Source organism: Penaeus monodon, chromosome 27, assembly GCF_015228065.2.
Source record: "Penaeus monodon isolate SGIC_2016 chromosome 27, NSTDA_Pmon_1, whole genome shotgun sequence".
Classification (NCBI taxonomy): Eukaryota; Metazoa; Arthropoda; class Malacostraca; order Decapoda; family Penaeidae; genus Penaeus; species Penaeus monodon.
Window position 1 is genome coordinate 26,295,165 of NC_051412.1, and position 210 is coordinate 26,295,374.

The following is a 210-nucleotide window of genomic DNA, read 5'->3' on the forward strand; positions in this document are numbered from 1 at the left end:
CACACTTATCTTCGTTATTATCTCTCTCCCTCTTTCCCTCTCCCTTCTCTTTTCTCCCTTTCTTCCTTTCCCTTTCTTCCCTCTCCCCTCTTCCTTTACCTACCTCCGCTTCCCCTCTCTTCTCTCCACCCTTGCTTCTCACCTCATTTTCAATTAAATTTTGCCCTTATCATAAACATTTGTCTATTATTTCTACACACACATTATGTG

The 210-nt window shown here is 41.9% G+C and overlaps 1 protein-coding gene across 1 annotated transcript in view; it reads left to right on the top strand.

The window, feature by feature from the left end:
• The window catches only part of LOC119590732, a gene marked incomplete at both ends in the record, with an annotated part of 85,576 nt that overhangs the window by 18,441 nt on the left and 66,925 nt on the right, over positions 1-210 (top strand).